Raw genomic sequence first — 20,274 nt, forward strand, 5'->3', positions numbered from 1 at the left:
CCTAGGTTTTTGAGGTTCAGAGAAAGTGGTAAAGTACAGCTTAGGCTTCCCACTAGGCATTGTTCAAAAGGGTAAAAAACGAACTGGGTGGACCTTGCGAAGGTATTTTGTCTAAAGATAAAGATCGGCCCTTCCCTCTTTTTTTCAGCAGTTGCTTAGGCTCCTAATTGTGCTTCAGTATGACAGAGGCAGATCTGGTTTCTGTTCTTTAGGAGTTTAGAATTTGGTGCTCCTCTTATTTACTTAAAAAAAATTTTTTTTTAACCTAGTGTCTAACATTGAGTCTCTCGCGTCCTGTGTGACCCATTAAGTCAGTCATGTTTGACTCTTGCTTTTACGTGCTGTCTCTTTTGGGATTCCAAACCCAACTCATGGTGTGTAAGAGATGACTTGGGCGGCTTCCCTGGTGGTGCAGTGGTTGAGAGTCCGCCTGCCGATGCAGGGGACACGGGTTCGTGCCCCGTCCCGCGAAGATCCCACATGCCGCGGAGCGGCTGGGCCCGTGGGCCATGGCCGCTGAGCCTGAGCATCCGGAGCTTGTGCTCCACAGCGGGAGAGGCCACAGCGGTGAGAGGCTTGCGTACCGCAAAAAAAAAAAAAAAAAAGAGCTGACTTGGTCCTCTTATACTCTGTGCAAAGGTAGGCGCTTTTGAATTTGTCACATATTGGCTGCCTGATGTTCTTCATTGTTTTTTACAGATGTTATTTTCTGTTCTTCCCAGTGTGTGTGTGTGTGTGTGTGTGTGTGTGTGTGTGTGTGTATCTCAATGATATGTGTGTGTATATCTATCTATCTATCTATCTAGGACCTTGTATTTCACTTTATAGCACCCTCTCCAGAATTCTGCAGAGTCCCATGTGCTCAGTAAATATTTATTATTTAGTTAATTGAAAATATGAGGTCCATAAGTTTCAGGACTGGCTTTATAGAAGTTAAAGCTAAAGAAAAAACTGAAAGTAGTGTAGTAAAGTCACAGGAAGATGGCTTAATATTTGTTAACATGAAAAGAAAACTTTGTGCAGTGTTAACTAAAGTGAGACTTTTCACCTCGTATAATTTTCCACTTTATCTGAATTATCAGCTTCTTTCCCTCTCTTCCTTGTACAAATGAGGTGAGAGGTTGAGTGTTTTTCTCTGATATAAAGAATGGACACTGTTGTTTATTAATCATTGCAAGCCAGTAGTTCTCCTTTTCAGTAATTTTGAAATCTGTGGGAGTCTTCCCAAAGGGAGCTTGTGGGGCTATGGTGTACTTATATGTGGGCAGTACTTAGGTCTCATTTGGTATTCATTCAGCAAATATTTATTGAGTAACTACTGTGTGCCGGGTGCTGTTCTGGGTGCTGGTGATACAACAGTAAATAAAACAGACAGAAATCCCTGCTCTCTTGAAACTCCCCTTCAAGTAGGGGAGGCAGACAATAACCATATTAAAAATGTTGGAGGGTGATACATGGTAAGGAAAAATAAATCAGGGAAGGGGGAATATGAAGTTTGGGGGACAAGAGTTAGGGTAATGGAAATTTTGGATAGGGTGATAAGAAGAGACCTAGCTGAGAAAATGACTTTTAAATAGAGATCTAGAGGAAGTGAGGGAACGTAGATCCCAGAGGGAAGAGCATACTAAGAAGGGGAACAGCAAAGGCAAGGGTCCTGAGGTGGGAGCTTGGGAGGGGACAGATAATTTAAGGCCATGTAGGTTGTAGTCCTTAAAATATGTATTAAAATATTTTAGGGCTTCCCTGGTGGCACAGTGGTTCAGAGTCCGCCTGCCGATGCAGGGGACACGGGTTTGTGCCCCAGGCCGGGAAGATCCCACATGCCGCGGAGCGGCTGGGCCCGTGAGCCATGGCCGCTGAGCCTGCGTGTCTGGAGCCTGTGCTCCGCAACGGGAGAGGCCACAACAGTGAGAGGCCCACGTACCGCAAACAAACAAACAAACAAACAAACAAAAATTTAAAATAGTGAAAGATAAAGAATTTTGTGCTATGTTATTAGTGATTTTGATGAAGAAAAAGTTAAAGATGGGGGAAGTAAGGCTTAAAGAATTTCACTAACTTCCCTAAAAGGCCGCACAGCCAGTGAATACAGAGCTAGAAATTGAACTTAGTTTATATTATTTTAAGCAATGCACAGAATATGTTGGCAGTGGAACCTTGAGTAAGTGGCTGGCAGAAAGGCCAGACCAGTACTTGATGTTCAGACTTGCTGTTAAGTGTATACTTTCCTGTTTGTATGCAGGATTTTTGCTCAACCCTGGGAGGCCTTGTAACTGACATTTGCAAATATAGCTTTTTCCTGGAATTGTGCTCCTGGCAGTAAAGCCTTCCTTTTCAGTCTTAAAAGCTTCATGGTTCAAAATCTGTGTTTAATATAAACTTTTATTTAAGTCTCTTCAACCTTAATTGGAGGGCAGTGACAGTATTACTCTGAATATGAATTTTTTAGAGAACTGTTTAGGGAGGCTTTAAACTAATATAGCATCTTATATATTTTTAATATACATAGTATATGTTTCCCATGAAGGTGGAACTCAAGGAATCCATATGCTTTAAATCAGCATTTGAATTACAATGCACTTTTAAGGGAAAACATATTGACTGATGGTACTGTACAAGAATTTCAAGAGTGACTTCTTCAGATTCCAAATCAGGGGAACACAGGAGTGTTTTTTTTTTGGGGGGGGGGTGGGTTGGCAGACTGTAATTAACCAACCTTGAATTTGGCTAGGACATCTGGGTTAATATCCTGGCCCTGGCACCAAGTACCAAGGAATCTTGGCCACAGTTAGGAAAGAGCTTTTTTTTTTTTTTTTAATCTCCATCTGGCACTTCCAGAAGGACAGATTCCACTAGCACTAACTCAGTGGGTGGGTCTGTTTTTTGATTGTCTATCTTATGGTGGTTCAGCAACAAAATCTTGAAAGTATTCTTTGTAAAATCTTAGAAAAGAAGTACCCCTATTACAGAATCCCTGTTGGAAACCCTTTCTGATCTCTCTTTCCCTGGGGAATTGTATTCTCATTTGCCTCTTAGGAATCCCAATGAGACTACAGACAGACATTTTGCTGCCCTAATATTTTCTATAAGCATAAGGTCTAATATATTATACTTCTAACTTGAATTAAGTAGTTTGATATTTGTATTCTCCTTTGCTTACTTATGTCTAAGTATAGCTTGGATTAGATCCCAGTTTTAACTCTGCCCATTTTTTACTCTTAAAATTGCCAAGTCCTTGATTTACTGTATCTTCTCTGAAGTTAAAGGCCTGAAGATCCAGATGTTCAGGAGGTGCAAATCATCCAAAATTTGTGTTTCTTGTAAAAGGGAAGACAACTTTAATGAGATTTTTTTTCCTGATTCTACAGATCCCTGGTCAAGTAGTGCGCTGAAATATTTGGCATAATTTTTCCCTGTCTTCTCAGGAAAAATAAGAGATATTAGGGAAATTTCCCTAAAAATCTTTCAATCAAATCATTTTATCTCCTGCCTTCTCTCTTTATCTGGTTTCCTCCATAGAATGATTTCTTAACTGGAGACACTGCCTTCTAATATCGTAAGGCAGGAAGTAACCTATTTAGACTTCTCTTTTCCACACTATAAAAAAATAAACTTTATAGGCAGGGTAATTTTTTTTTCTTTTACAGCTTAAGTGAAAGAAAACTTTTATCACTAAGTTTCTTTCACACGTGGGTGACTGGAAAAAAGTGTATTGCTAATTTCTGTTTTAAGGCATATGTGGCTTGCTTGGGTTGTGACACTGAGAATCTAGTATAAGAGTCAGATTCAGATTTTAGAAAATTTTTTCTAGTGAAGTTGTTACTTTTTTAGGTTCTCAGGTTTACTTTCCCCTTATGTACCAGTTTTACAAGGGCTCTTACATTTTTTTTTTTTTGCGTTACGCGGGCCTCTCACTGTTGTGGCCTCTCCCGTTGCAGAGCACAGGCTCCGGACGCGCAGGCTCAGCGGCCATGGCTCACGGGCCCAGCCGCTCCGCGGCATGTGGGATCTTCCCAGACCGGGGCACGAACCCGTGTCCCCTGCATCGGCAGGCGGACTCTCAACCACTGAGCCACCAGGGAAGCCCAAGGGCTCTTACATTTTAATAACATATATTGGTCATCCTATAATATGTGGTTTCAATGCGTAAGATATAAAACACACATATTAAAAAACACGGAAAAAAGCAAATTATCCATAATCCTACTGCCCAGAGAAGATTATTTCAGTGTTCTAGAGTATGTCCTTCTAATCTTTTCTTCTTTATACTTAAAAAATATATTTATGGCTGGATCTATATTTCTATTTTGAAGTAATTAAAAGTGTAATATTTTCACTGGAAATATTCTGGGTAAACCAACATGGGGAATCAGAACTACTGTTAAGAAGTTTGAGGGACTTCCCTGGAGGTCCAGTGGTAAAGACTCCGCAATTCCAATGCAGGGGGCACGGGTTCCATCCGTGGTCCAGGAACTGAGATCCCGCATGCCACACAGCTCGGCCAGAAAAGAAAAAAAAGAGAAGAAGTTTGAGGTCCTGGATTTGCTTCAGCCCCAGCTCCGTGAGTCATGTGAAGTTGGGCAAGTTGCTTGACCTCTCTCAGTCTGCTTCTCACTCTGTCAAGTGGGGGTAACACCTGCCCTGTCCACCTGCTGGGGTTGCTCTGTTAATGTAGGGATTCGGTGGCAGTCATAGTGCTAAGGGAGTCGGCGCTTTCAAATACCAAAGAGACCAGGAGACAGAGGAAAGACTAGTCCAGGATCACTAGTTGCCTGTGAGTCACCTGGCGTATTCTGCGAATGGTTACATTTTTAGTAAAGCTTTTCAGATGAATGTGACCAATAGAAAGTGTCCTGTGGGGTGGGCGAAAACCCCAGAAATACCGATTTATCAAACATTTGTTGAGTGCTGCAAAGACTGTCTCACCAGGTGAGACAGCTAACTGTGGGCCAGGTGGAGGCTAAGGCGGAGACGTGCTGGGGCCCTGGAAGAGGGTCCGTTCTCTTGGCGCGGGTGTGTGTGTGTGAGAGGGGATTAAGGAAACTTCCGAAGTGGGAATTAGCTCTTGTGTTTGGCATTGGTGGAGAGAGAGGGCGTCTAGGCAGGGGTGGGTTCGAGAAGACATTCTAGGCCGGATTGAGCAAAGGCATAAAGGTAGTGTGTTGAGATGATAGCAGACAGTCAGTCTACTGCTCTGAAGTTTGAGGGCAGGTAACAGGAAATAGAGCTAAGATGTCTGGGTTTATATCAAGCAAAGGCTTCCCTGCCCTGAGAAGGAGTCCCTCTTACTGGTCTGTAGCACTTTATAATCATTAAGTTTTCTGGCAAGTTTTTTTTTATGATGTTTGGTCAAAAATATCTGGTTGTAGGTGGTAAATAGGAAAACTTCTGGGTATACCAATTATATTTTTTTCCCCCAGTTATCTTTTTTTGCACAGAGTTGTGCAGCCATCACCACACTCAGTTTTAGAATATTTTCTTCACACCAAAAAGGAGCCCTGTACCCATTAATAGTCAGTCCTCATTTCCTCCTTACTCTCCCAAGCCCTACTCTCTATCTCTAGAGATTTGCCTATTCTGGACATTTCATGTAAATGGAGTCATACAGTGTGACTGACTTCACTTAGCAAAATGTTTTCAAGCTTCATCCATGTTGTAGCATATATCAATGCTACTTCATTCCTTTTTATGGTTGAATCACATTCCATTGTGTGGATATACCACATTTTGTTCATCAGCTGATAGACATTTGGGTTGTCTCTACTTTTTCCTGTTATGAATAATGCAGCTGTGAACATGTGTGTATTAGTTTTTGTGTGGACATATGTTTTCATTCATCTGAGGTACACACCCAGGAATAGAATTACTGGATCATGTGGGAACCCTACCTTTTGAGGAACTGAAAAACTGTTTTCCAAAGTGGTTGTACTGCCAGCAATGAGCGAGATTCCAATTTTCCCACATCGTCATCAACACTTGTTATTATCTTTTTGATTACAGGCATCCTAGTGAGGATGAAGTGTGATATCTCATTGTGATGTGATTTGCATTTACCTGATGGCTAGTGATGTTGAGTACCTTTTCATGTGCTTAGTTGTCATTGTATGGCTTCTTTGGAAAATATCCCAGTTATCTTTTTTTTTCATGTGCTTAGTTGTCATTGTACGGCTTCTTTGGAAAATATCCCAGTTATCATTTTTTTTTTCATGTGCTTAGTTGTCATTGTACGGCTTCTTTGGAAAATATCCCAGTTATCATTTTCTTTTCGTGTGCTTAGTTGTCATTGTATGGCTTCTTTAGAAAATATCCCAGTTATCATTTTTTTTTCCCTTCAAAATATTAAGTATAGGGCTTCCCTGGTGGCGCAGTGGTTGAGAATCTGCCTGCCAGTGCAGGGGATGCAGGTTCGTGCCCTGGTCCTGGAAGACCCCACATGCTGTGGAGCGGCTGGGCCCGTGAGCCATGGCCGCTGAGCCTGCGCGTCTGGAGCCTGTGCTCCGCAATGGGAGAGGCCACAACAGTGAGAAGCCTGCGTAGCACAAAAAAAAAAAAAAAAAAAAAAATCAAGTATAAAAGCAAAGTGCAGAAAAATAGTATGTTACCATTTAGAATAAAAAGGGCATACAAAGGCATACCGGTTATCTTTTTTTTTTTTTTTTTAAATAAAATTATTTATTTATTTTTCAGCTGTGTTGGGTCTTCGTTGCTGTGCGCGGGCTTTCTTTAGTTGGAGTGAGCGGGGGCTACTCTTCGCTGTGGTGTGTGGGCTTCTCATTGTGGTGGCTTCTCTTATTGTGGAGCACAGGCTCTAGGCACGCAGGCTTCAGTAGTTGTGGTCCATGGCCTTAGTTGCTCTGCGGCATGTGGGATCTTCCCGAACCAGGACTTGAACCCATGTCCCCTGCATTGGCAGGTGGATTCTTAACCACTGAGCCACCAGGGAAGTCCCCAGTTATTGTCTTTAAAATTGTTTTTATTGTGGTAAAACATACATAACATAACATTTACCATCTTAACCATTTTTAATTGTACAGTTCAGTGGCATTAAGGACATTCACGTTGCTGTGCAGCCATTGCCACCGTCCATCTCCAGGATTCTTTTCATCTTACAAAACTGAAGCTCTTTACCCATTAAACAATAACTCCTCATTCCTCCCTCCTTCAACCTCTGGCAGCCACCATTCTACTTTCTGTCTCTATGATTTTGACTACTCTTAAATACCTCATATAAATGGAATCATACGGTATTTGTCTTTTTGTAACTGGCTTATTTCACTTAACATAATGTCCTCAAGGTTCATCCTTGTTGTAGCATGTGTCAGAATTTCCTTCCTTTTTAAGGCTGCATAATACTCCATTTGTATGGTTGCACCACAGTTTGCTTATCCATTCATCTCTCAGTGGACACTTGGGTTGCTTCCACATGTTAGCTATTGTGAATAATGACGCTTTGAACATGGGTGTAGAACTATTGCTTCGAGACCCTGCTTTCTATTCTTTTGGGTATATACCAAGAAGTGGAATTACTGGATCATATGGTGATTCATAATTTTTTGAAGAACTGCTAGAGTGTTTTTCACAGAGGCTGTACCATTTTATACTCCTATCAACAGTGCACAAGGGTTCCAGTTTCTCCATATCATTGCCAACACTTTTTCTTTTTTCTTTTCTTTTTTATAGTAGCCATCTTAATGGGTGTGAGGTCTTATTTCAGTGTAGTTTTGATATGCATTTCTCTTATGATTAGTGATGTTGATCATCTTTTCATGGGTTTATGGGCCATTTGTGTATCTTTGAAGAAATGTCTATTCAAGTTCTTTGCAGAGTTGTTTTTTTTTTTTTTTTTTTTGCTGTGCGCGGGCCTCTCACTGCTGTGGCCTCTCCCGTTGCGGAGCACAGCTCCGGACGCACAGGCTCAGCGGCCATGGCTCACGGGCCCAGCCACTCCACGGCATGTGGGATCTTCCCGGACTGGGGCGTGAACCCGTGTCCCCTGCATCGGCAGGCGGACTCTCAACCACTGCGCCACCAGGGAAGCCCCTTTGCAGAGTTTTGAGTTGAGTTGTTTTTTTGTTGCTGAATTTACCAATTATCTTTTTTTTTAAATAAATTTATTTATTTTTGACTGTGTTGGGTCTTTGTTGCTGCGCACAGGCTTTCTCTAGTTGCGGCGAGCGGGGGCTACTCTTCGTTGTGGTGTGTGGGCTTCTTATTGCAGTGGCTTCCCTTGCTGTGGAGCACGGGCTCTAGGCACGCAGGCTTCAGTAGCTGCGGCACGCGGGCTCAGTAGTTATGGGTTGAGGGCTCTAGAGTGCAGGCTCAGTAGCTGTGGCACACAGGCTTAGTTGCTCCACGGTATGTGGGATCATTCCTGGACCAGGGCTTGAACCCATGTCCCCTGCATTGGCGGACGGATTCTTAACCACTGCACCACCAGGGGAGTCCTACCAATTACCTTTTAATTCATATATTCATCAGGCATTTTTTTTTTTTTTTTTTTTCTTTTTGCGGTATGCGGGCCTCTCACTGTTGTGGCCTCTCCCGTTGCGGAGCACAGACTCCGGATGCGCAGGCCCAGCGGCCATGGCTCACGGGCCCAGCCGCTCCGCGGCATATGGGATCCTCCCAGACCGGGGCACGAACCCGTATCCCCTGCATCGGCAGGCGGACTCTCAACCACTGCGCCACCAGGGAAGCCCTCATCAGGCATTTTTGAGCGCCCGCTGTTGCGCGGCACTAACCCAGATGCTGGAGATACAAAGTTCAGTAAAACAGGCGCACGTGCTGCTCTTGGAGAACCCAGAGCTGTTAACGGAAGTGAGGTTAAGGGCACGACCTCAGTCCTTGCCTGACAGCAAATCCCAGCTCTGTTACTTTATGGAAGATCTTGTACAAACTGCTTAACCTTCTGGAGCTTAGTTTTCTCATCTATAAATTGGGGATAATAGCTATTTCACAGTTGTCGTGACTATTAAATGAATTACTGTCTGTAAAACTAAGTGTCAGAACTCTTCTCTCCCCTTCCCTTTAATCCCTTGCGTCTTCCCGCCCTCCCATCCCTAAAGGAAGTCGGGGTTCAGCACCTCAATTTTCTTCTTTCATTTAAGTCAGAATGGGGGAAAACCCCACTTCTACTAGTCTGGGAAATGAAAACCTTTTTTCTGTCATGTTTTAGAAAGTTAATTTGGGGAGGAACGTCTTGCCACTATTGAAGGGCACTTTTTATTTTATTTTATTTTATTTATTTATTATTTTTGGCTGCGTTGGGTCTCGTTTCTGTGCGCGGGCTTTCTCTAGTTGCGGCGAGCGGGGGCCACCCTGCATCGCAGTGCGCGAGCCTCTCACTGTCGTGGCCTCTCTTGTTGCGGAGCACAGGCTCCAGACGCGCAGGCTCAGTAGTTGTGGCTCACGGGGCTTAGTTGCTCTGCGGCATGTGGGATCCTCCCAGACCAGGGCTCGAACCCGTGTCCCCTGCATTGGCAGGCAGATTCTCAACCACTGCGCCACCAGGGAAGCCCTGAAGGGCACATTTTTAATGAACAGCTTTCCCTGAAGAACTTGAATTTATGAGGAGCTAAATATCCAGCACGGAAAAGGAACTTTCGCTCCCCATGTCAGAACTTGTGCCTTGCTAAACCTCAGGCGCTTTTGTATATTTGTCAGTTTTATTTCCCACGGTTTAATTAAAAGGGGTTTCTTTCTTTCTAAGGTCTGATAGAACTTGCTGTGTCTGTGTAGAAGATTACCTAAACAGGTAAAAAATAACCGACAATGAAGTTGGGTGTTAAGATCCAAATGAAACAATTCCTAGTTTCCTTTGACAGCATCTAGGGTGGTTGTATGGAAAACTGTCATAGGGACTTATGAATAAATTTGAAGTAGCCGAGTATCCTTCAGTATTGTGAAGACAGAAATGTGGTTATTTTTTCCATTTGCTCTAAAGACCTGCAACTATTCTATTTTTCTTTTTTGGCCACACTATGTGGCTTGTGGGGTCTTAGTCCCCTGACCAGGGATTGAACTCAGGCCCTGGCCGAGCCCTAGTCACTGGATCACCAGGGAATTCCCAACCTGCAGCTATTAAACTTGCTCATTTGCAAAGCAAAAGCAAGAAAATTTTTATAAAGAGGCAAAAAAACCCAGTAAGGAAGTCATTGATTCTTCTTTGTGCTGTCTTTGTGCCCTTTTCCTGATCAGAACAAACAGTTGCCAAGTGTTTGCTTTTGGTATGGGCAATGTGTGGCTGTTTCAGGGCAAGCGAAAATATGCTTACTTTTATTCCTTTGTGAAGACTGGAAAGGGAGACGAGTTTTAACTTGCCTTGAGATTGACTCACTCATCTCACTGCTGTTTATAACAGATCAGAAACTTCTATTCATCAGTATTGTTTAGGGTCAGGAGTTTTTAAACTGGGGACTGGGGTTTAAGTCCTAGACTCTTAAGTAACTGTGACCTTAACAAGTGATTTCACTTTTTAGAATCAGTTTCCTCAGTGGTAAAATGATGAAGTTGAACTAGATTGCAGGTCTCTTCTGAAGTCTAAAATTTTATGATGCTATATTAAGCACATTTGCTCCTTTTTACACATTAGTATAATTGACTGCTGCTGACCTATTAAGTTCTTCTGGGAGATACTAACCAGGCCTAGTAATTTCAGTTCCTTTTAAGATCCCGTCTCTAAGCTGGTGGTAATAGAGTTACAAAGTCACAAGAATTTTGTCAAAACTTGTATAAATGAGCAGAATAGCTCAGCTTTACATTCCCCTCCTTTTAAAAAGAATTCTTTTGCAGATGGAGGAACTTTGGGAGGCTGCTTATTATCTGCTTATCTAAGTAACAGGAACAGAAAATAAATCTTCACTCAAACTGAGCTGTACAAAGACACTCATAATTGCAGGCCGATGCATCATGGCTCAGTGTTCCGTCTTGAAAATTGCCGAATGCTCCAGCTCCTTTTGCTTTGGTTGGGTTTTGGCACCCTCCCCCTCCTTTTAAAAACTGCTGTAGACTTCAAAACTCTGGGTACCACTTGTATTCGGTACTGTGTCATATACACGTCAAGTTTTAAAACCATATAATTTTCGAGCACAGAATAATTTTTCAAGGGGTTATGTCTCTCTGTTGACATCCAATTCTGACTTTATTTGGCAAACATCCTAAACTGAGTCTTTAATCATTTAACCTTCTACTTCTGACTTTGATGGAAAGATGTAAAACTTTCTGTTTACCTTCAGCACCTTATTGTGTGATATTCTCAGACGAGCACTGACTTTATAAATTGCCCTGTAAGGGCTCTACCAGTTAGACATTGGAAGTGCAACTCCCTTGTAGCACCATTTGAATTGAGCCAATTCATTTTCTGACACTTCCTGGCTGTGTCGACCTTTAGTGTCTAAACGGGCTTCTCTCTTTTTTTTTTTTTTCGCGGTACACGGGCCTCTCACTGCTGTGGCCTCTCCCGTTGCGGAGCACAGGCTCCGGATGCGCAGGCTCAGCGGCCATGGCTCACAGGCCCAGCCGCTCCGCGACATGTGGGATCTTCCCGGACCACAGGGCACGAACCTGTGTCCCCTGCATCGGCAGGCAGACTCTCAACCACTGTGCCACCAGGGAAGCCCTCTCACATTGATCCTTTTAAACAAACGGTGACTACATTATTTATTTTCATCTTATGTACTTTATCCTTGCTAGAGATATGTAGTTTGTGTTTTTAATCTTTGTGTTAATTTTAAAGCTATTTGAGTCTGGCCTGTTTAAAAAGTTGTATATTGTGTATGAAATATATAAATACTTATGTAGATAAGTATCAGTGAAGACAGATCTTAGTGGTCCTCTAGTAGAATAAGGTGACAAAAGGCTAAAGAAGACCCAGAATTATGCCTCCTGGACTCTTCCTAAACACCAGTATTTCCTCAAAGATTTCCAACCCCTGAGTAACCCGTCAAGAGTTCTTTGACATCTGGGTTGTCCTGTTGCTGTCATCAGTCTGGGTAGCAAGGGCTACTCAAGGGTTGGAAATCTTTGAGGAAATACTGGTGTTTAGGAATATTGTTGACAATGGAATTTTTTTAAAAAGGACATGGCTTTAATATTGGATAAATATTTGTTAAGGAATCTACCATATGAAAGGCACATTGATCCAAAGTCAACAAGGAATAGTTCCTTGTTGCAAGTGAAGACAGTGAGGACTGCAGTTTTGAAGGATAAATGCTAGTACTCTTACTCTGACATGTGTCTCTTGGGAGTTAGTATAAGTAAATCCTGTAAACAAGGTAGTAAATTTGGTACATGTGGGCCTGAATGGAAGTACTGACAAGTGGCACCACAGTTAAGTTGGTGTTTTTACAGTTTAATTTTACTTGTGTCTCCCATGTCTCCTTTTCCGTCCCTTTAACTTACGTTATTGTTTTGTGTCATGCTTTGTAATGATTTCTGAAAAGTATAAACTTAGCACTCCACGAATATCAATTATTGCTAGCTCTGTCTTCCGCTTGTGGATTAACTGTAAATTTATCAAAAGCAGTACCAAAATAACGTGAATGAATTGTGAGAGAGATATCAGCCAACTTTCAGTCCTTAGAAGGTTCTGTTTCTTTAGCCAGGTGATTGTTGGAAAATGCTAGTAATCTTTAGGCTAGACTAAGATGCTGCTTTTTCCAGTGTATACAAGAAATTAAATAATGAACAGTGGTTTTCTTGATTTCATTTTTCACCTTGTATAGGGCTTCTTAGTTTGTCTTAGTCTTCTGCTGCTATGGATGCATTTAGATGTTTTAGGCTTTGTACTGTATCTCAGTATTTCATGGTATTCTCTTAAGAACACCACTGTTTCCAGATGCCCCGGCCTCCTGAACAAATTTGAGACACTGCCCCACCCTTTGAGGCATAGCACTCGGAAGGACAGTCACCTCTCTGGAAGATGGAGTCTCTCATTTGCTCTCTTTCACTTCTTGTGTATGTTTATTTCTGAGAGGGCTGTATGACCTTTCCCCCTGGCTAATCTTTCCATTATTCCTGAGTATTGGAATGCTTTCCTGAAGATGGGGGAATAAAGAAACGGCCGGGCCATTTGGATTTTCCCTCTCTGTCATCAGCCAGCCTCAGCAGACTTACCTCTCGCTTTCCCCTTTAAGCCAACCACTTAGTTGCTGCTAAAACCAAATGGCTCCAATTCCCTGCTCACTCTTCACTTTAGTTTATCTCACTTGCTATCACACTAATGTGAAGCAGTGGCTCTTTGGTGGCCTGTGCCCTAAACTGTGTTTGGTGACATCACACACATTTCCTATGTTCAAGGGGCAAGCTTCTGGGAGGCCCGGACCTTAGGCTGACCTTAGGTGGCCTCACGTCACTCATCATCGTTCCCTCACATTGAACCCTCGCCCTGGAGGAGATGCTCCCCTCTTCCTCCCCCAAGGAGCGTTCTGTGTCTCCATTCAGTAGACTGACATGTTTCCCAGATGTTAAAACTTGGGACATTGCTTTTCTTCCCTGGGTCTTACATTTTAAATTATAGCCATTAGACTGTTTCTAAGTCAAAGCCAGTTTACTAAAGTTTTGGGGAAAAAAATAACAGATTAGTAAGAAATGAATAACTGACAAGGCGGTTTCATCCTGAGCCCCTCCTTCTCTCCTGTAGTTTTCCCCTCCAGTCTCCAGGCCTGTCTTTCCACATGTTCTTATTCCACCCTTCCTTGACTCTGTGTTGGTTTTCTGCAATCAGAAAGCCAGAAGCAGCTGAGTGTGACGCCACTTCAGTAGAACGATGCTTCCACGCCCCTCTTCATGCTTGAAATGCTGCCTCCTGCTACATTGCCCTTAAATCTGCCAGTCACTACCTCTCAGGTTCCTTTCTTGTATCTTGAGACACACTTATTAAATTTTCATCTGTAATTTAATCTCTGTACTTTGCTTTGAGTTTTGTGTGGGTGTGTTTTCAAACTGTTTGCATTGAGCTATCAGTTTTACTGGGCAGTGCCTTGTGCTATAAACAGGGCTTCTTTATACATCATATATCCCTGTCAAATAGATATTTTAAAGGTCCTCTTACAAAAAAAAATTAAAAAAAAAACAGGTCCTCTTACTAGAAATGTTCTTTTTTCTTTTTTTATCTTAAGAACAATTAAATTATTCAGTTTTACATTCAAGAGTTTACACATTTTTTCCTTTCCCTCACATGTGTGTTGTAATGAGATAGGAAAGACGAATGTTGCATAGCCACGGGGACTTGGGGTATCTGATTGGCCAGTTCATTATTGATGTCAAGAGGAGAGCTACCTTATAGTCTACCTTAAGCATATGTTCTAGAGCTGCACTGTCCAGTACAGTAGCCATAAGCCACATATGGCTATTGGCAAGTCCAAGTTGAGATCTGAGTATGAAATACACAATTGCATTTCAGAAACCTAATAGGAAAAAAAAATGTAAAAATAGCTTATTAATAATGTAATATTGATTACATTTGAAGTAATATTTTGCATATATCAATATTTGGTTAACAAAAAGAGGTTATTTCACCTGGTTTTTACAAAATTTTTAAACATGGTTATTAGAAAATTCAAAGTTACACATTTGCCTCGCATTATATTTCTGTTGGACAGAGCAGGTATCTCTGTGTCAACAAAGGTGATCTAATTTGAGATGTACAGCTCTTACATAGCATTCACTGGAGGTGGTACTTGAACAGTTTGCCCATAGCCTCATTGGCCTACTTTTTAAAGGAGGTTCCAGGGTTGGGAAGCCTTATAATGTTGTCATCTTCATCAAATGCGTAGAAGAGGATGCTTTAGTTTGGAAATTGCAGTATTGCATCGTTTTGGGGGTTCTTGTTTTGTTGAGTCAGTTCAGGACTTTTTTGAACTCTTGCTGAGTATCAGATACTTTTTTTAGGCCCGTTGGATGCAGAGGCAAATTTCCTCCCCGACCATGAGAAACTTAGTCATAGCATGACGTGCAAACCAAACAGGAGTGAGTATGATTCATTGTTCAATTATAGCCGACTGCACAGTGGCTAGAGCAGTCCTGAAGAGGAGGAGATAGGGCAGGAAGCGCGGTCAGAAAAGACCTCCGAGGAGGCGATGTGTCTGCTTGTATTCTTCTAGAGTCATTCATTTCCTGTGTCCCCCAGAAGCCCTTACACGTGGGGGTGTGCCGCGTGGAGCAGTGGAATGTGGGCCTTGGGTATATAAATAGGCATGACTGTGCAGTTCCCCTACGAGGGCTATCAGCTCTGTTCACCTAGGAGATGAGTTATGTTTAACTTGGCCCCAGGCAAGCCTGCCAGCTTATTGATTGTGCTTTGCTCTCCTTCTGTGAAGTTGAAATACTTGACCTTCCTTGTTTTACTCAGGAATTGAAGAACATACGAAAATGATCTTCCACTTTGTGTTTTACGTATGTACAGAAATATCAATGTGAATGAAACTGAAAGATGGGAAAAAATGGAATAACTTGGCTTTCCTTAGTAGCAGTACAAGTCAATTTGGAAAGCGACCAGGGTGTTGTGTAAGTGTTTTCAGTGACTGAAGCAGACAAGCTCAGGTTACAAGGCGTCTCCTGGGTTGGGGGTGGGGGACAGCAAGTGACCCAGCAGGCGACAGACACTTATGTAACCGTGACTTCAGGGGAGGGGATTAAGCTGTGAATGAACTTCCCAAATTCAGGAACATGATATTAGAACACAGCCTTTGAGTTTTTCTCTCTAGCTTGACTTGAAAATCAGCTTCAGAAACATCTTTCTCTCAACTAGACTTTCCATTAAACCAGAACTTCTTTCCCACTTCCTTTCTATTATAAAGTGCGTGGACTTTTAACATTTTAGAAATAGACAGGAGCTCCGAAGTCTCAGAGTGCAGCTGTCTACGCGTAAGTCCCTTCACCTGTCTGATGCCCGGTCTCCTCGTGGGCACCCAGCAGGGTCGAGCAGAAACCTGAGCGTCCAGGTAGGTGCTCACTCTGCAGTCGGGGGCAGCTTGTTCTTGGAGGCTCACTGTTAAACTCCCTCTCCTGGCAGATTAAATTCATTGCAAATTCTTCAACTCCTTTGCCTCCCGATAGAATTTCCAGATTTAGTAAATAGAGGAGTATTTTCATTTAGCTGATGGGGCGAAATGGACTGTGAAGGGACTGAGGGGGAGTGTGGAGATGTGAGTTGCCTCGGAGGATGCAGTGCCGAGCTGGAGAGCACCAGGAGACTCTGCACTTGTTAGAGGCCGATCTTATCAGGTGTGGTTCTTCCTTCCCTCATAGCAGAGTACTCTTACTTTGGCAAAGTTTGAGCCACAAGTCCTTTCACTTGTGAATCCTTGCCCTTTCACTTAGGGAGTTTGGCTTTGAAATCTGAAACAGTGGAACTACGAAAGGACAGAGTTAGAAACCGATTTTATGTAATGAGTATCCTTAGGTTATATAGATGAGAGTGCCGAGTTCCAGGAAGGGGTTAAATACTAGTTTAAGGTCATCCAGCTGGGACAGAATCCAGGTGTTTCATTTCCTAATCTAACCCTCTTTTCCTTTTTTTTTTTTAAACACATTTTTTATAACTAAACAAAAACAAAAACCGCAAAACAACAAAAGAGTAAATAAAACCTTAGGAAATCAGAGAAGAATTATGAAGACTATTATTTCTTTTCATTTGGACATAATTTATACCATGCTTGTTGTGGGGAACTGCTTATTTTGAGGAACCTCTCATTTCTGTAAATTGCTTAAGCTTTTTTTAGGTTACAAGGGGTGAGGAAGAAGGTGGAGTTTGGATCTTACTAAAATATCTTCTATAATAGAAACTTTTTATTATGGGAAAGTTCAGACATTTACATAAGTAAAGTGAGTAGTACCATCACCTAACTCTTGAACACTTATCAACTCATCATCAGTCTTACCTTACATACAGTCACACTTATGTGTTGTTTAAACATATTTTGCTCTTGCCAGTAAAATGCCTATTTTTTTGGCCGCACCACACGGCATGCAGGATCTTAGTACCCCGACCAGGGATCGAACCCTTGCCCCCTGCAGTGGAAGCGCGGAGTCTTAACTGCTGGACCGCTAGGGAAGTCCCAGTAAAATGTCTTTTTGCTTTAAAAAAAAAATACAGTACATTTATTTTTTTTTAAATAAATAAATTTATTTATTTATTTTTGGCTGTGTTGGGTCTTCATTGCTGTGCGCGGGCTTTCTCTAGTTGTGGTGAGCAGGGGCTACTCTTCCTTGCAGTGTGTGGGCTTCTCATTACAGTGGCTTCTCTTGTTGGGAAGCACGGGCTCTAGGCGCGTAGGCTTCAGTAGTTGTGGCACACGGGCTTAGTTGTTCCGTGGCATATGGGATCTTATCAGACCAGGGCTTGAACCCGTGTCCCCTGCACTGGCAGGCGGATTCTTAACCACTGAGTTTATTTATCTTTCATATAATTATGCTTTTTGTGATGTGAAGCATTTCTGTCTCAGGTGTTTATCCTAAAATATTCTTTGAGTTTACTTAGCTGAGATGATTCCAAAGCTCTTAGCAAGAGTTTTTATCTCTTTGCCACTGTATTAGGTAAGAAAAGGTAACTGCTGTAGCAAACTCCACTAATTTTAATGACTTAAATGGATGAAAGTTTATTTTCAGTTATGGAAAAGTCCAGGGTAGGTATTTTCTGATGGGGGAATGAAGAGAAGTGATACAGGGATTCAAGCTTCTTCCAAGTTGTGATCACATTGTCTTCCATCCATGCTTTTGAGGTTGCCCTGCTCATCTCCATCAAGCCACTGGAAGGGCCAAGAATGGGAAGATATTATGGGGGAGGCCTAGAAGTGCACACGTCCCAGGCACTGCTCTCATTCCATTGGCTAGGACTCAGTCACGTGGTCACCCTGAGCTGCAAAGGGAGCTGGGAAACGAGGTCTGTGACTCCTGGAAGAGAAGGAAGTCGGCTTGGTGAACACCTAGCCTCTCCCCATGGGTACCCACTTCTCACTGCTTACACTGGCCTGATAGTTTCATGTTCCTGTGCACATAGCACAGCAGAGTCTGCTTCCTCACTCCCTGATTGAAGCCCATTTTACTGTGGCTCCAAAAAAGTCACTAAAATTTTTTTTCCTGCTTCAGAAATTATATCTGTTCATTAAATAAAATTTGAGAGGGCTTCCCTGGTGGCGCAGTGGTTGAGAGTCCGCCTGCCGATGCAGGGGACACGGGTTCGTGCCCCATGTGCCGCGGAGCGGCTGGGCCCGTGAGCCATGGCCGCTGAGCCTGCGTGTCCGGAGCCTGTGCTCCGCAACGGGAGAGGCCACAGCAGTGAGAGGCCCGCGTGCCAGAAAAAAAAAAAAAAATTGAGAAACCCAAGAAAACACAAAGAGGGTATTAAAAACTGCCAGTAATCCCATCACCTAGAGATAATTACTGTTAATCCTTTATTACATTTCCTTCCAATTTAAGAATGTTTAACCTCTTAGAAGTAACAATAAAATGTCACTAATTCTTATTCTGTGCTGGCTTGAAAATTCCATAACTCATGGGGGTGGGGGGAGGGAACCACAACAATGACAACAATCTGGCAATTTTGGCTTTTCTTAGCAAAGATACACTATTGTGGAGCTGTGGTGAGGCTTTGTACTTGTGGCATTTTCGAAATGAACCTCTCGCTTACACATTATAATCCTTATTCCTCTTAGTCAATAAGTACTGGGATTGGTGAAGTTGGCGACGTGGTAGAGTGGCAAGACCAAGGTGATATTTTAAGTGTATGATTCACATCCTCCTCAGTTTTCAGAATTCTGAAATAGAGCTTCATTTTCCAGGACAGAATACTCAGGAAAGGTGTTTGAAACTGACCTGAAATGAAAACTTGCGAACTTGAAGTATATAAAAATACCTTCCTGGTGGTGAGCTGGATACTTAACTTTAGGTGGATGAGCTTTTCTCTGCTCACCTGCATTGCCTATGCTGGTTAATAGTGGAGAGTGATGCTGCTTAATTTTACACGGGAGGATAATTTCTTGGGAGAAGGTGCATGTCTTGGGTCATCAGCTCCAGGTTCAGGATTATGGAACCTTCTGGTCTTTGTTTAACGTGGTGAGGTTGCATCCTAGAGGCGTCCAGGCATCCGAATCCCTGCTTGTGATGCCGTCATTGTGATCTCGCAGCCAGGATTGCTCACAGTGTTTGTCCGGCTTCTGCCCGGATATGAGGTGAGGCCTGGCAGACAGTCTGCAGTTCTGCAGCCACCATGAGGTACCGGTTTGTCCCATTTTGCTAGATGTGTGTCGGCTTTTCTGCAACTTCACTAGATAAAAAGTAAAGACATTGACATTGGGCGCTCTGTATTTTATTGAAAAATAACGTATAATGATAAGAATATCACTGTTTTAAAGTATCCTCTGGCAGGACATTTGAAAATAGAAAACTCAGCAGTAGAGCCGAAGTATTTTGCTGTGTGGATAAGTATGTAGATAACCAGTGGCTCAGTCAGCTATGAAATTTGCTGTCAGTTTTCCCGTCCCCTGCAAATGAACATAATATTTTTGCTCTGTGAAAATGTATCCATAGCACTAGACAAGTAACAATTTGGAATGACTTGGTTTGTCAGTGGTATAAATTAATCACCCAGAGGCCTAAATTCTGATATATCACAATTGAGAGGTTGTCACCATTTGGTTTTGAATCTATTGTTTTGCTCTTTTTTTTTTTTAACTTTTAATTTTTATTTATTTATTTATTTATTTTTGGCTGTGTTGGGTCTTCGTTTCTGTGCAACGGCTTTTTCCAGTTGCGGCGAGTGGAGGCCACTCTTCATCGCGGTGCGCGGGCCTCTCACTGTCGCGGCCTCTCTTGTTGCGGAGCACAGGCTCCAGACGCGCAGGCTCAGTAGTTATGGCTCACGGTCTTAGTTGCTTCGCGGCATGTGGGATCTTCCCAGACCAGGGCCGTGTCCCCTGCATTGGCAGGTAGATTCTTAACCACTGCGCCACCAGGGAAGCCCTCAACATATATTCTTATGCAGGGAGAATAGAACTAGATCTTTAACTTTTGAATTTTCATTCACTGTGCAAGACCTCTTCATGGAAGGGTTATCAGGATGGGGTCTGAATGGTGGTGGGTGTTAGCAGATGGGGAGTGATCCCAGAGGCATCTTGAAATGACACTGTGGCAGTTTTCTGAGGTGGCTGGAGCAGTACCTGCTCTCTGTGTCTTGCATAAAGTGTTAGATAGCAGTAGCGTCACCTCCAAACTTGGGCTTCATTAGTAGGGTCTTTTCTCCCTACTAACAACTAACTAACATCCAGATGAACTAAC

General features: G+C 42.6%; 1 protein-coding gene across 4 annotated transcripts in view; it reads left to right on the forward strand.

Annotated features, from left to right (window-relative positions):
- The window catches only part of CLIP1 (CAP-Gly domain containing linker protein 1), a 122,862-nt gene that overhangs the window by 2,235 nt on the left and 100,353 nt on the right, over positions 1–20,274 (forward strand). The window contains exon 1 of one of the 4 annotated variants that reach the window (XM_082641032.1): positions 4,488–4,561. The exons of the other annotated variants lie outside the window; for them this stretch is intronic. The gene's annotated coding sequence lies outside the window, so the exon portion shown is untranslated. Of the gene's footprint in view, positions 1–4,487; positions 4,562–20,274 lie in introns of those variants that run through there. 4 annotated transcript variants of the gene reach the window in all.

The sequence above is a fragment of the Mesoplodon mirus genome (genome assembly GCF_964341445.2).
Source record: "Mesoplodon mirus genome assembly, chromosome: 13".
In the NCBI taxonomy this organism is placed as follows: Eukaryota; Metazoa; Chordata; class Mammalia; order Artiodactyla; family Ziphiidae; genus Mesoplodon; species Mesoplodon mirus.